This window comes from Lichenostomus cassidix, unplaced genomic scaffold, assembly GCF_008360975.1.
Source record: "Lichenostomus cassidix isolate B80296 unplaced genomic scaffold, HeHo_3.0 HiC_scaffold_38, whole genome shotgun sequence".
NCBI lineage: Eukaryota > Metazoa > Chordata > Aves > Passeriformes > Meliphagidae > Lichenostomus > Lichenostomus cassidix.
The window spans coordinates 2,545,305-2,560,379 of NW_028147440.1; the positions used below are offsets into that span (position 1 = coordinate 2,545,305).

At 49.7% G+C, this 15,075-nt stretch overlaps 1 pseudogene; it reads right to left on the reverse strand.

Moving 5' to 3' along the window:
- Positions 1-8,691: 8,691 nt before the first annotated feature.
- On the reverse strand, positions 8,692-10,829 carry LOC146423012 (olfactory receptor 14J1-like; annotated as a pseudogene).
- Between the last annotated feature and the right edge of the window lie 4,246 nt (positions 10,830-15,075).

The window sequence follows — 15,075 nt, forward strand, 5'->3', positions numbered from 1 at the left end:
CCCCTCGTCCCTCTCACACAGATGCCGAGAGCTGCTGAGAGGGAGGGGCTTTGGAGTATGGAGGCTCTGCGGGCTCCTCCCAGTCCATGCCCACCCCGGAGCTCATGTTTAGCCTGGGCTGTCTTGCTGTTCTTGGCTCCTGCACAGTCCCAGCCACCCCCCACACAGCACTCAGGGCTCAATGCCGTGGCCCCCGGGTGTCTCCTCTGGCAGTTGGAAAACAGCCGGTAATTAAACTGGGCTCTGGAAAGTAGTGATTTTGGTGCTCCCAGGCCAGGCCAGAACTGAAACTTTGTTCGTTTTGCCTTGGTGCAGAGGCTATCGGGGCGTTTTCTGCACCTAGTTCCAGCCCCCAGCGCTTGCTGCATGCTCTCCCTGCCAATGTCTGACTGCCAGTGCTCAGTCCTTGCTGTCACCTGCTGTGGCTGACCATGAACAGAACTCCTGGACTTTCACTTACAACTGCTGTGCAACCAAAATGGAGGGATCTGGACCTGCGTGAATCCAAAAACTGGCAGAGGAGCATCTCTCGAAGGGGGAAATCTGCACCTCCTGTGCCAGCCCATGGCCGTGCTGGAATTCTCTTCTGCTGCTGGGGAACTTGGGGGGTCTGGCTGAGCAGGAAAGGTAACCCTGAGCCACGAGCTTTCCTGGGCTGTGTTGCAATGTGCTATTGGATTTTTTGTGTATTATTGCTGCTTGGGATATTTCTCTCTAGCTGGAGTCTGTATGATTTTTCCCCTCCTTAATCCCTCCCCTCTGGTTTTCCTGGTTGTCTCATGTGAGTTAACTCCTCCCTTCGTCCCCCTCCTGATAACCCTCTGCAGAAGCCGGACCCAGGGTTTGCGATTTGGGTTTTCCTGGACCCCACTCCTTCCTCTGCCTCTCCACCCCTCTCCACCATCCCCGAACCCTCCCTTTTTTTGACTTTAATAAATCTCCTGGAAGCCTCAAATCATCATTCTGCACTTCTTAAACTGCCGCGCCTCTACAGCGAATTGCATCTACAGCAGCCCCACAGCCCGCCGCATCCATGTGCGTTCCAAGCGTGTTTTGGCTCGGAGCAGCTTATCCCACTTTGCAGCGTGGGGAGGCTGCCTTTGAGACTGCGTTGCTGCAAATGGTGGAGAATGTGGGCAGGGGAACAACTGCCTGAACATGCCAAATCCAGCAGCCACCACGGGAGCAGCCACCGCGAGAACAGCCGCCGTGGAAGCAGTCAGCCACGATGCCACTCCAAGATGGCACTCTTATAAATTAGGTCTCAAAAAGCCAATCAGAGACGTGGATCTAATTAAAGAATTTATTAATTAAAAAGCAAGCAGGTATCAGCCAAACAGCGATGTGCGGCCAGGTGAGTCTCCTGCTGCACCCACGGCACCGCACCCGGTGGTTACAAATTACCATCTTTTATACTCCTTTGCATTTCCCTCCCCTTGTGTCCCCTTGTTGGGGTGGATAATACCACCTCAGGAACTGCTGGAGAGCTGAGTGGTTCCACTACCACAAGGCTTCACTGGTGGGAGACATCTTAGCCCCCCTGGAGAACACGATGGTCCCTCCCCAAATTATGTAAATCCCCCCAGCTGTAACCTAACCCCTGATTCCATCCCTTCCTCTTCCCCATTGGTTGTGGTGTTCCCCCCGCCTCCTCTCCCCTGACCCTCCAGCCATCCCTTTAAATGTAGACGGCTGGGGTCTCTCGCCCTCTTTCACCCTGGAACCCTTCAGAATAAACCTCTGGAACCTCCAGCTGACTGAGCGCTCTGAGTTCTTTGTCTCTGGTGACGCACGAGTTATCCAACTCCGTAGGTGAGTGAGAATATGTGCCTTACACCGGCACGGGTGTGAGAAGGGCCTTTTTGTACAGCACCAGAGCAGTGCTGGCTGGAGTGATCTCTCGATAGCCATAGAGACACTTTCGGTAAACGCAGAGGCCTGGTTCCACCCCTCCTCCCCCTCCGCGTTATCCCCTCGTGGGCCTTGACTGGCGTCTCTTTGTGAGTCTTGATTGGTCGCTGAGTCGTCTAGGCTGGTGTGCTCTGCGTTGTGGTTGTTGCTGGGCATAGTCCTCACTGTGGGGTTGCGCAGGCTCCTGGTGGGGGTTGTGCTAGGCTGTCTTGTGGCTGCCTTGTGGGGGGTTGTGCAAAGGCACTTACAAGCATAACAGCTTGCTTTAAAACAGAAATTATCTTTATAAAAGCAGAACTTAACAAAAGTAGAGAACATCTTTCTTAAACGATTTGTGAACTACACCTGGGATTTATCACAGCACTGCGCGCGGTGCCCGCCTGCCCTCACCGCAGTGAATTTGTTGCGGCGTCCAAGACCTGCCGCCGCCCGATGAAAAGCCACCAGTGCCGCGCCCGCGTGCCGCTGCTGCCCACACGGCAGAGAGCCGCCAGCGCCATGAACTGCTTCCGGTGCCACGGACCGTGCCCGCGCGCCGGCCAAGCACCCCACGGAGAGCTGCCGCCATCTTAGTGCCACCACGCAGTGCCGCCACGTTGTGCCACGGCTCCAGGGCATGCCCCGCTCCGCTCCAACTGCAGCACCGAAACAACCCTGCGTGGCCAGATTCCATCTCTGCTGTAAAGTGCACGTATTGCCTACGAGCTGTGAGACTCCTTAGAGACACAGGTGTGTCCCTGGAAGGGGACCCTGAGAGACGCATGGGGAATTTGCTGATTCTGTGGGTTTTTGCTGGGGAAAAAACAGTGACGTGAATAGCTGTAGGGACCAGATAAAGTGAAGCGGAGACCAGCTAGTCAGTTGGTGAAAGCCTGCCAGAGGTAAGACCCTGGTAGTGAGCTGACAGCACCTACACTGCTAATCAGGGGTTTTTCTGACCCTGGAACTCCGCTGCAGCAAGTGTGCATGTAGTTCGCAGTGGAGGAGGAGTGAATGTTAATATGAGTGTGTTTTGAGGGTACCCCGCAGTGAAAGGGGGTGTGAATGTGTGAATGTGTGAGTTATAGAATGCAGCAGTACGTAGGGCTCTGTTTGGAACTCCAGCCCATTTTTTTCTAAGTTTAGCCTTATACAGATAAGCAAGTGTGGCATTTTGAGGATAAGACCAGAAAGAGTTTTGGAAAAGACCCATTCCGCCTGATCCTCAGAAAAGAAATGTATTTTTTAGTTAAAACCCTTTTAGTTAAAGTATATTTAGTTCACCCCTATTAATAACTCTCCTCCTTCCCATTTTCCTTCTCCCTCTAACCCTGATAAGAGGTAGCTGGCAAGCCACATAACGTTCAAAAAACGCCGAGTTGCTACTGTTCTCTTGGGCGCCTTGCCAGCTCCGCCTTCCCCTTGCTAGAGTGAAATCACGCCATTCTAGCCCTTACCCTTAAAAGCTTGCCCCTCATCCCCCTTTTTCCTACCCCCTCTCTCCCTAAATAGCCATATATAACATCAAGGTTTGCTTTCAAAATGGTGGGGACCATGCTTTCTCAGAGTTTCTTCTTCCCAGAATTCCCTACCTCTGTGTAAGCTCCGCCCCTTCTCCCTGCACATCATCGCGCTCCGCCCCATCTACGTCACAGGGCAGAGAAGAGTGGGAAAATCCCACTCCTAAGTTCCCACGCCACGACAAAACCGGAAATGCTGGGGAGGGGAGGGGGAGGGGGTGCACAGCTGGCCTGGCCTCGCTGCCTAGCAAGAAGGGGAAGGGTGAATAGGAAAGCTTTTGTTAAGTTGTGAGCAGCCAGTGTTTACCATTCAGACGCTGTCAACTGCCCAAAAATGATAATTGTGTTTTAAGTGCTATTTTCACAGGCAAAAAGAGTCTTCTCAGAGACTCTGTTATCAGTTTACATTCCAATTAGCAACAAGCCACACCCCACTCCAGCAAATCAGCTCCAATTTCAGCTCTACTGACCTGCTGCAGAAGCCATGAGAAGAAACCTATCATCTGCTTGGAAAAAATTTCTACCAACTCAAAAAGACTCAGAAGAAACTAGAACACATTGAGAACCACTGAAAAAATTTTTTTCTTTCTTTCCTTTTCTTTTGTATAAAACAAAGGTGGGTACGTTGCAATGTGCTATTGGATTTTTTGTGTATTATTGCTGCTTGGGATATTTCTCTCTAGCTGGAGTCTGTATGATTTTTCCCCTCCTTAACGCCTCCCCTCTGGCTTTCCCTGGTTGTCTCATGTGAGTTAACTCCTCCCTTCGTCCCCCTCCTGATAACGCCCTGCAGAAGCCGGACCCAGGGTTTGCGTTTTGGTTTTCCTGGACCCCACTCCTTCCTCTGCCTCTCCACCCCTCTCCACCATCCCCGAACCCTCCCTTTTTTTGACCTTAATAAATCCCCTGGAAACCTCAAATTGTGATCCTGCACTTCTTAAACTGCCGCGCCTCTACAGCGAATTGCATCTACAGCAACCCCACAGCCCGCCGCATCCATGTGCGTTCCAAGCGTGTTTTGGCTCGGAGCAGCTTATCCCACTTTGCAGCGTGGGGAGGCTGCCTTTGAGACTGCGTTGCTGCAAATGGTGGAGCAAAGCCTCGGCACAGAAAGACGTGCCCCGTGCTGTGCCCTTGGCCAGGGGGAATTGTGCCACCAGAGCTGTCCCTAAATTTCTTCCACCAAGCAGCTTTAGGACATGAAAAATGGAGAAGCCAGAGCTAGTTCCAGCTTTCTGGGGCTCCCCAGAAGAATCCTGTGTGTGAAGCACCATGGCCAACAGGGTTTACGTGCCAGGGGAGTGGAATTCAGAGCCCTTTCCGCCCCCATGGGCTGAGGGTCTGGCACTTGCCATTTCCAATGGCCCTTCAGCTGCCAAAGGTGCCTTTTTCACTCAGCTGAGAACAGTCCTGCTGAAAGCCTGCTTTTCCTGCAGATATGCCAAGGAATCCTCATTCCCTGCACACTCAAGTCCTGTGTGTGTGCAGGTGTAACTACTGAAGGATGGAACAGTTCAGTTGGGTGGGGTTTTTTCCTACTTCTTCTTCTTTTTTAATTTTTTTAATTAACTTCCCTGTCAGGTCTGAGTTCTGAGTGTATCTGAAGATACACACTGTAAGTTCTGTTAGAACTTCTCTGCAGAGTTCTGTAAGTGTATCTGAAACTTGTCTGTGGATTGTGGAGGTGGCCAAGGTGACCTTCCTCAAGATGTTTGCTGAGGAACCCTCATCAGCCCGGGCTGGGTGGGTCAGTGGCCGGTCAGTTGTGTTAACTGGACGCAGGTCTGGGTGCTGCTCGCACAGCATCTCCAGGGATGGAATGTTGGGGCTGCCAGTGTTGTGTCACACAGACGGGAATGCTAGGGCTCCCCTAGTCCTGTCCCACCCACAGCAGCTCTGCCAGCTCCTCGTAGGGGGACAAAGCCTGAGTCAAAGGGTGAGAATTGCAGAATGGGCTGAGCTGGGAGGGACCCACTGGGATCATGGGATCCAACCCCTGGCCCTGCACAGGACACCCCAACAATCCCAGCCTGGGCCTGGGAGTGCTGTCCAAACACTCCTGGAGCTCTGGCAGCCTTGGGGCCATGCCCATTCCCTGGGGAGCCTGATCAGTGCCCGAGCAGCCTCTGGGGGAAGAAGCTTTTACTGATCTCCAGCCCAGACCTGCCCCAGCCCAGCTCCAGCCATTCTCTGGGTCCTGTCCCTGCTCTGCCAGGGCAGAGATCAGAGTTTGCCCAGAGAAGCTGTGGCTGCCTCTGGATCCCTGGAAGTGTCCAAGGCCAGGTTGAACAGGGCTTGAAACAGCCTGGGATAGAGGAAGGTGTCCATACCCATGGCAGGGGGTGGAATGAGATGGGCTTTAAGGTCCCTGCCAACCCAAGCCATTTTGCAATTCTGTGATTCTGTGAGAGATGCTCACAAAGCTCTGTCTCAGCTTTATGTCACCAAAATGTTTGGTCCCAACAGCAGCGATGGGTGGGATCTTCTCCTCCTCCCTCTCACTGTGGCTGTAACTCACCCGACAGCAACAACTGAATAATGTCCCTCATGGGGCAGTGAGTGTCAGAAAGGAACATTGCTCCTTGGGGAAACACAGTGTCCTTGGACTTCAGCAGAGCATTAAAATGAGACCCCTGGAGTACCTCAGCACCAGGAACTCTCCTCTTACTGGACTTGGCCCAGGAGATCTCCCAGAGCAGCTGCAGAGCAGAGTTGCTGTCAGGAGGAGGGATGTTTATCAAAGTTTGATGCAGATCAAAACAAGCTCTGGCACTATTCCCCATTTCTGTTTATCACTGGGAAATACAGAAGCACTGCTGCAGAAGGGCCCAGGTACCCCTTGGGTTTCATGCAGTCCCAGCAGGGAAGGGACAGCTGGTTCTATTTCACCCTCATCCAAAATTCAGTGTATTAGGGACAGAGCCCCCAGAAGGGTGAGTTGCTCTTGGCTCTAGAGAGGTGCCCGGCTCTAGAGAGGTGTTGGAGGTTTAATAGATGGTGAGTCGCCAAGGGCTGTTGAGGGACACAGCTCTGTGATAAGTCACAAATGTGATACTTTGAGGCATGCACAAGGGAGCTGTAAGGGATCAGCTTCTCCCAGCCCCTCTGCACACAAGAAGCCTGAACATTTGGGAGAGCCAGAGGTTCTCCTTGCCATGGTTGTATCCCTGCTCCATTGCAATGCTCAGTCTTGAGTTCCAGCAAGAGCCAGGACTTGGTTTTTCTGCCATTGCAAAGGCATAAGGTGATGGATTGCACACTTGGGGTCCTGTGACACTTTAGGAAAGTCATGTTTTGAACTTTTAAACAAAACACACCATGGTCATGATCCTGGGGTGCCTTTTCAGTGCAGAGGCATTTTTCCATGGCACCTCCCAACGTCCCCATGCCACAATCTCAGTCCCCCCCAGGGTTGCTGTGTTTGGTTTTATCCCCTGATGTGGAGACACAGGCATTTTCCCAGCTGGACAGTTTGTTACGAGTCCCTCCATGAGCTTGCAGATTTTGGGGTTGGGAATTGGAGGAATTTTGGGGCTGGGAATTGGGGGATTTGGGGCTTGAAATTGAAGGGATTTTGGGATGGGAACAGGGGGATTTGGGGTTGGGAATTGAGAGATTTGGGGGAATTATAGGACTCGGAATTAGGGGATTTCAGGGAATTTTGGGGCTGGGAATTGTGGAATTTTGGGGAATTTCAGGGCTTGGAATCAGGGGATTCTAGAGCTGGGAACTGGGAGGATTTCAGCAAGGGGTAACTGGGAGTTTGGAGGGGGATTTTGGGAGATTGAGGGGTGATGCCTGTATAACTTGGGTTAAAGTTATGAGGTGCTTATATAGCTTGAGTTATAAAATAGCAATATAACCTGAATAGTAACTTTCTATATCAATAGAACCTGAATTATAACTTCCCATACAATGTAATAGCTAGTATATAGTTAACTAGTTGCTTAATGCTCAGATAGATGAAAACAAAGCCAATAAAAAATCCTCACCAGGTGGACAGTTTCAAAAATGGACATGTATAGTATCAAAAATAGACATGTATAGCTATACTGGGAAGCAGCAGGATGTACTAATGAGAAATTGGCAAATGTAAAGTCAGTTAGCCACAAAATAAAGAATTTAGACTAGTTAGAACCAGAAAGACCAAGGAACACTGTAACTGTGCATGCTCCAAAGACAACGTTGAAAAGTTCAGGTGCGAGGAAGGCCTTGAGCCTTCATCGAAGAAGACCCCCACGACCACTGAATAGGGGAGGCACAAACACAGTGCAAAAGAACTATTAATAACCATGAGATCATATTACATAAATTAGTTCCAGCGCGTATATGATGATGTTAAAATGACATAGTAACATTAAGAAATACTTACTGTATAAGTAAACCACAGCACTTGACAAAGGTGGGTGAGTTAGGTGGAGAAATCCCCCTCACCTCCAGCGCTTTAATAAACAAATACCTGCTCCTGCAGACACCTGTCTATGGGGCTTTATTTCTAACCTATCTTTTTGGGCATCACAACCCTATGGAATCATGGGCTGCAGGTGGATTCTCTGCTCTATCCTGGCATGCAGGTGGAGAATGACACCTGAGGCAGCCTCCCAAGTGTCCAGCTGTGCCATGGATGTGGGGGAAATTTGGGGGGCACCCCCCTGCACCCCTGACCCCACTCGTCCTCCCAGCTGGGTGTGGAGCTGCTGGGACATGGGTAGGGGTCCTGCTGCTCTCCCCCCCAACGCACAAGTTTTGGGGCACTTGGAAGCCATGGGGGGGGTGAGGTTGGGCCAATATGGGTGGCTTTTTGGGGTGGCCCAGTGTCAATCCCTGCCCCAAATTTCGCCCCTCCTCTGGCACCCTAAATATCACCCGCACCAATGACGCTGATGTCACCTGCATACCTGAGGAATCGCTGGGGGGTTCCACACCAAGAGCGTGGCAGGGACAGGCACAGGTGTAGGGGGCTGAGCAGGGTGTGGGGACAGAAGGGGTGATGGCACTGTCTGCACAGTGTCCCTGTGACCTCTCCTCCAGATGCTGAGGAGGCAGGAGCTCCCACCCCTCACTGTCACCTTTCTCTGTCCTTGAGGAAACAGTTCAGGCTGGTGAATGCCAGCACTTTGTGTGAGGGCAGAGTGGATTTCCTGGTGCTGGGGTCCCAGGAAATGCTTTGTGCCTTCATATGGGACCTCTCAGACACCCACATTCTCTGTGGCCACCTCAAGTGCATGTTTTCAAGTCATTCCTAAATTTTTCAAGAGGAACCAGACGTGACTAGAGGGACTCATTCCACTGGGATGGGACTGAAGCCCACCCAGAGCAGTGCTCCCACGGGAAAGCTGCTGCTGTCTTTTGCTCCGGTGAGTGTTGAGCAAACTCGAGCCCAGCTGCAGTGGTGCCCAACTGCCTTGAGCAGCAGCAGCAACAGCAGCAGCAGCTGGGGGTCCCCACTGCCCCCCGGGGTGGTGACATCTCTGCTGTCTCCAGGCCCTGCCATCTCCATGTCCCAGCGGCTGGTGGGTGGCAGGAGCTGGTGCGGTGGGCACGTGGAGATCCTGCAGTGCTGGATGTGGGGTAGAGTCCTGGTCTAGCAGTGGGACATGCAGGGGCCAGCATGGTGTGCTAGCAGCTGCAGGGTGGCAAGGCAGTGACAGCCTACACCCCCAGAAAGCTCAGCAGGGTTGGGACCTGTGGGGCTGTGAGGGGTTTACTGGACAGGGCACGACACCAACCTGCCCCTCTGCAGCACCTCCCTGCCCAATTGGGCAACGTTTGCAGAGGTCGTGGAGGGCATTGGAGTCATATGTTGGGGTGAGCAACCGTGCAGGGGACCCCAGGTGACAGACTGGGGGTGGCCCTGACAATGGTCCTGCCACAGGGAAAGGGCAGGTTCATTGCTGGAGGCACCACTGAGAACAGAACTGCCACCAGCAGATCCAGGGATGGGGAGGAGATGCAGGGTGGCTTCAGATGGGCGAAGAGAGCAGGGCTGACAAACAGGGACACCATGGCCACGTGAGCAGGGCATATGGAAAAGGCTTTGTGCCAGCCCTGCTCAGAGGGGACTCTCAGCATGGTCCAGAAGATCTGCACATAGGAGAAAACAATGCACACAAAGCACCCTAAACAGGCACTAACCACGATAATGTGAATGGTAATGTGAACGTGAGCATGAGACCTTGAGGAGCTGGGGGATTTCACAGAAGAACTGGCCCAGGGCGTTGCCCTGGCACAGGGGCAGGGAAAATGTCTTGTCTGTGTGCAGCAGAGCAATGAGAAATCCCACTGGCCCAGGCAGCTGCTGCCGTGTGGACACAAGCTCTGCTGTCCAGGAGTGTCCCATAGTGCAGGGGTTTCCAGATGGACACAGAGTGGTCATAGCATATGGCTGTGGGAAGAAAACACTCTGCAGATGCAAAGCAAAGAAAGAAAAATAGCTGAGCAGCACATTTTGCATAGGAGATGTCCCTGGTATCCCAGAGGGAATTGTGCATGGCTTTGGGGACAGTGGTGCAGATGGAGCCCAGGTCAGTGAGGGCCAGGTTGAGCAGGAAGAAGGACGTGGGGGTGTGCAAGTGGTGGCCGCATGGTACGGCGCTGATGATGAGGCTGTTGGCCAGGAGGGCAGCCAGGGAGAGGCAGAAGTGCAGGAGCTGCAGCTGCCGCATGTCTGCGAATGGCAGGAGGAGGAAGTGGCTGATGGAGCTGCTATTGGACATTTGCTGTGTCTGGCCATGGGGACCTGTTCATGGAGAAGAGGACAGTGACAAGTTAGGAGAGTCTGCTTTGAGCCAAAGCTGTGCCATTTCCTGCAGACTGTCCGACTGTGACTCATCCATCCTTGTTCCTTCTATGGGAAACCTTCAACCAGGTCCCTGACTGAGCTCCAGTTGTGCTGAGTGTGCCATGAGCAGCCAGGCCTGTGCGTGGGGCTCTCAAGGAGCCATGCTGCCCTGCTGCCCTGGGTTTGTGGCCATGTAGCAGAGGGACAAGGCTGAATATTCAGGATTTGTCAATGGAATCTTTCCTACTGCAGAAAGGCTTGTTAGCCTTTTCACTCTCAGTTCCACAGGACATGGATGGCAGGAGTGAGTTTCAGGAAATGTCTTCCAACCCAGACATCATTCCAGATTCTCCAGGGTCAGAAATCCCCAGCATTTTTGCTGCACTCAGAGTTTGCCACTGAGAGATATGAGAGGCAAAGGATTCCTTGTGGCTTAGGGCAAGGTGAGGGGCTGGATGGGCTTTTTCCCAGCTGCCCTGGGTTTGCGCCTTTGGCTGGAATCAGAGCACAGTCACACTCCTGTGTCACCCTGAGATAAACCAGACCCTGCCGAGACCAGAGGGATCACTGAATGTCTCACCCTCTCTAAAGGTCTCTGGGCAAGGTCTCAGCACCCCCGTTCTGCCAAGGACACTCATGGTTCCCGTGACAAACCCAACAGCATTTCCTCAGTTGTGGCATCTCTGCACTTTCCCGTGGGACGTTCAGGGAACTCCGAGAGGCTCTGGCACAGATATGCACACAGGAGGGCAGCTCAGACCTTGGGAGGAGACAGCAAGGAGATCCCCAGGTGTGCTCATGATGGTATCTCATGGAGGGAGGCTCAGCTCATTCCCCTTCCCTGTGGAGTGCTTTACTCACAGCCCCACAGGTTACAGGGAAGCCTGGACACCTCATTCCCATGGAGACACCTGGCTGGGAGGAAACCCAAGGGCAGTGCCTGTCTCAGCTGCTGCTCCAAACCCCAGAACCTCCATGAGAGCACAAGATAACAATGGCAATATCAGAGGAGTTGAGAAACAAAAGAAGATGTTGTGGTGCTGTGCCTGAGATGGCAGGGCAGAGACAGCCAGGCACTCAGGACAGTGGTCCCTTACTGCTGTTCCACACGGCGTGACACATAAAGACATGACTCCAGGCCAAGTAAAAAAGAAAGGCAGAAGCTAAGTTTATCACTACGAAGTCTATTTTATATTATTTTCTAACATTCATGCCATATAACTATTGGTTTATAAACTGGTATTGTACAACATCATTGGCCGGCTATTCCTAGCACACATGTTCTGTGAGCAACAGACTCCCTTTTGAAGGAGTGCCTTCCAGGCTGTTTTCCTGGTTGTTGTTTATCTGTTCTTGCTTCTGTTTCTCACGGGTACGAAGCAGCTTGCAACACGGTCGATGTCTGTGAGCAAAGGCAAGCTAGTTGTCAGTTCCCACCATTTCCCCTTTTGTTTCAAAGAATCAGAAAGGCAGCATTTGAAGTCTTTCTGTGGGGCCCTTACAGAAAAATGACAAACATTTGCACAAAGAGGGAAACAACACAGATGACATTTACAATCAAACATTTCATTTTCATGAAATACTTAATTGGAGTATCTTGATGTTAGTAAGATTGCCAAATAGTGTGTACAATAACATTAACATTGACTAACAAACTTAACAAAGCAAGTGAAATCAAACCCACGCTATAACTAAAACTAAAACTGAAACACACTTCTATAAATCTAAGAATACACTTTTATAAATCCAAGAACATAAAGATACCATTACTTTCTCTTGCAAAGAGTGCAAGGATCTTCTGAAGTTTACTTGTTGGCATCATGACACTTTCTGACATTGCTTGTGAACTGCAACAATGATTCAAAGGAACAGGATTATTAGAATTCGATACCACTATAAGATGACCGATGTGTACAAAGCTTTTGCCAAATAGCTTTGTGAGGTTTTTCCTTTCCCCCCGCCCTTTTTTTTTTTCAAAGGGAATTTCTTTACATTTTTTGCTTTGGTCTTTTTCTGTTCTTTTCAAATTGCGGTTCAAAGAACATTGAGCCTTTTTCTGGGATGTTGTTACTTATATTCACAGAAGTATCAGTGTCATGTAGTTTATTTTCAGGAAGCAAGCATTATTATATACAAAAACACTGTTTACGCAGCACACTGGTACATATAATTGAAGCTTAAGTTCACGCCCTAATCTACCTTGCTAATTGGCTGAGGCTTTTGATCCTGCTTCTCCTAGCATTAGCTAAGGCTTTGTCTATGTAACTTCTTTATCTTGTTTAACATTCTTTTATGATGCTCACATTTTGCGCCTTTCACATTCTGTTATCTCCTGGGAAAGAGGCTTCAGAGTTGTTCACACAGGTTGAATTAAGCTTAAGAAACATATTCATATGCCTTCGTTCTGCGAGCCAGGCTCCAACAAGCGACGACATCACAGGGCTAGCAAAAGCAGCAAAGGGGGTGTCAGGAAAATTAATCCACAAACACCAGAGATTTATGTCCAAAAAGGAGACAGACGAGTCCTGTAACTTTATTCATGAATAAAGGGAGAGGTCATGAGCATTTCCCATGGGGTCTCTCAAATTGATAGAGGACGCAGCCTCTTTTATCCTAATTTCCTGGCCGCAGGTCCCCTCTCTCTTTCCCCATTGGCTGAGGTACTTGAGAGGTACAGATTTCCCGGAACGCCTAATTAATATACATCCCCCTCAATACAGACATCCCCAATATACATTCCCCTTTTCCTCTTCTTGTGTCTCTGTTCTTGTAGTTTATTAACACAGTTTTGGGTAAATCTAATTAGGGAAATTCCTATGGAAATCCTACCCATTGTTTCTTCTATCTCTCAGTATCAAAGTTATCTTACCAACAGACTCAGGTCTTATCTTTACCAGCCATTTGTTTGTAAAGACACTCCCTTATTCCTTCCAATCCCTCCTCTTTTTATTTTCTCAATAATTGTCTTTACAAACTTTAGTTATCATTGACTGGATTGTGTGTTCTTGGGTCTTTTTTGGTTTCCTGATTATTTGTAGTGGCATGATTTTTTGTCCTCTTGTAGCCATTTCTGGATCAGTAGGCATGGCTACTACTTGCATTCCTTTGATCACATGCTGAATGAGCTGTACGAAGCATTGTAGAAAGATCAGAGCTGCTATAGCACATCACAGGAAAAAGAGTGTTTTGTACACCGTGTTTCCCAACTGATTTCCTGAACTTGTGGTAACAGAAAGAACACTTTAATATATCCTACGTAACATATTCTGACCAGTTTGGAGGCAACCTATGATAAGCATATTGGCCACAAATCCAATAATGCCCTTTCAAGGCCCAGGTTTCATTAGCAAAGGGGCCTTACCCATTTTCATCATCAATTATGGGTTATAATACAGCTTTTTACCTGGGCTTAACAGTCCCCCAACAACAGTTGCCTTACCATAAGAGTCACAATATTTGCATCTCCAAGCTCTCACATGAGGTTTTTACTTACAGTTACATCCCAGATCTGTTTTGGTAGATCTGGACCAGAACCTCCTGAAGAGGGTTCTCGTTCTATTCTAGTGTTGCCACTTCCAGTGTTAGTCACGGACAACATGTGTCCTACTGGTAGAATTATTTCAGGGGCAGATTAACAATAAATGGTAAAAAAATCTTTGTCCCTCCCCACTGCTTTATAGCCTTTAAAATCCCTTTGGTAATTATGGTAGGAACACCTTACCCAGCTACCATTAGTGAGCTTAACATGTGTTTGATGCCATCTGCCTTGATACTTGGAGCAATCGTAAGGAGGGCAGTTGGCCCAACAATCTAAACCCAATGATAAAGTCCAGTCACAAACACTTTTTTTTTTTAACATATACACCCCCTGTTTTGTTGAGAAAATACAAGCCTTTTTACTTCACGTAGGGTGCTGACCCACCACTTAGGTTCCACTGGGCTGGCCACCCATGGCCAATTTTCAGATCCTCCTGGCCCTCTGCAGACCCAGCGATTACTGAGGTTAAAGGTCTTTGCTACTTCTTCTCCTAGGGTTAAAAAAATTATTCTCCTACTTCTGGCCCAAAACTAACTGACAATATAAAGGTAAGATTATTAAGAAAAGCATTCTAATAGTATAATCTAGCAACCTAATCAAATTTTTATGTTATCTTCCGCACCACTTGTGGCACGTGTAGGCACAGAAACCATTTAACATAAAACAAAGACAGCGAGGATTTGCCCCACCACAGTGACTGGAGCGCCGAAAGGAGGGATACCCACACAGACTATTTTAGCAGACAGTTTGTGGTAGGCACAAAGGGCTTCCCCTGATGTCAATGCACTGGTCACTGCTCTGGTCTGCTCCTGTGGAGAGTCAATTATGCCTTCCCATCCTTTTCCTCCAGCTGAGATGTCCAAGTCTCTGGGGCTTCAGAGGCCTTGACCCGGGTGTGATGGGTCCATCCGTGTTCAGCTGTCTTGACGGCTGTTTTTATGGTCAGTAACACTTGGAAAGGTCCACGCCACTTCACCACCAGTGATGCTTCTTTCCACGCCTTAACTAGGACCCAATCTCCTGGCTGGATGTTGTGAACAGCAAAGTCCAAAGGCAGGGTCTGTGCCAGCTGAGCTTCCTGTTGAATAGATTTCACAAGAGACAGTGTCTGGGTCACATACTGTTTTAAATAGACATCACTTATCTCTACTCCCCACTAGGCTGAGAATTACAAGGGTAAAGAATTCCAAAGAGCAATTCAAAGGGAGATATTTGAGTATCTCCCCTGGGTCTGGCCCTTATTTTTGTTACAGCCAATGGCAAAAGCAATACTCGTGGTATCTTAGTTTTTATTACCAGCTTCAGAAGGTGTTTCCCCATTTTTCCATTAATTGTCCCTTACCCAA